Raw genomic sequence first — 1,349 nt, 5'->3', positions numbered from 1 at the left:
AAACATCATAGTTATAGTACAGTGGTGGTGGTAATGATGATGATGATGATGATAATGATGATGATGATGGTGATAGTGGTGATGGTGATATGGATGATGGTGATAGTGAGGAGGAGGAGGATGGTGGTGATAAGGAGGATGGTGGTGATGATGGTGATGGTGATAGTGGTGATGGTGATATGGATGATGGTGATAGTGAGGAGGAGGAGGATGGTGGTGATAAGGAGGATGGTGGTGATGATGGTGATGGTGGTGATGAGAATGAGGATGATGACAGTGATGGTAATGATGATGATAATGGTGTTCGTGGTGATGGTGATATGGATGATGGTGGTAATGAGAAGGAGGATGGTGGTGGTGATGAGGCGGAGGAGGAGGAGGAAGAGGAGGATGGTGGTGGTGATCCAGACTGAGAGAGTAGTGGTGATGGATGGTGGTGATGATGGTGAGGATGATATTGGTGGTTGTGGTGGTGGTGGTGGTGATAATGAGGGCGGTGGTGATGATGGTGAGGATGATATTGGTGGTGGTGGTGGTGGTGAGAATAATGGTGAGGGGGGTGATGGTGGTGAGAATGGTGGTGATGGGATGATGGTGGTGATGGTGAGGTGGTAACGATAATGAAGATGACGGTAATCATAAGCGTGGTGACGTTGATGATGGGGATGATGACAGGGTCACGAGGATGAGGATGATGACGAAGGTGATGAAGATACCCCCTGTTGACAGCGAGCGGAGTCACATTCGGGCAGGGATAGGAACACACTGTCTCGGCTGCTTTGAGAACAGAGCTTGACAGAGAGGACTCACTCACTAGATGCCGTTTGCATGCACAGTGCACAATAATAATCATGACTAAGCTACGTCGGTGCTCGGTGCGTCAGGCTCTGCTCTGAGATCTTGGCTCACACAGTGTTGCTCCATCTTCACAGCCTTAAGGGGTGAACTTCGGGTCCAACACAGAGTGTGGGCCTGAGGAGTTACTTAACCTTTAAGGATGAGCTTTCTCCAGCCGTCGACGTTGTTGTGTGTGTGTGGGTGGGGTGGGGTGGGGGTGGTTGTCAAGCCAGCCCTGGCTTCTAGCAACCCTGAGTAGCAGAGGAGGAATGCTCACAGTGTTTCCTGCTGGGAGGCGACCCCGAGGTCTTCCTCCCATGGAGCTGCGGGTGGGACTGAACCTCTAACGTTCGGTCATCGTGATGCCGGGGCTCCTTATTTACAAGGCCCACCCGCCATCGAGTCCGTGCTGACTGACTCACAGCGACCCTCCAGAGTAGAAAGCTTACTAGAGTAGAAAGCCCAGTCTTTCACTGGCGGAGCTGTTGGTGGCTTCGAACTGCAGACCATTT

This window comes from Tenrec ecaudatus, chromosome 18 (genome assembly GCF_050624435.1).
Source record: "Tenrec ecaudatus isolate mTenEca1 chromosome 18, mTenEca1.hap1, whole genome shotgun sequence".
In the NCBI taxonomy this organism is placed as follows: Eukaryota; Metazoa; Chordata; class Mammalia; order Afrosoricida; family Tenrecidae; genus Tenrec; species Tenrec ecaudatus.
The sequence above is the reverse complement of the archived record's forward strand: the minus strand, read 5'-3'. Positions refer to the sequence as shown.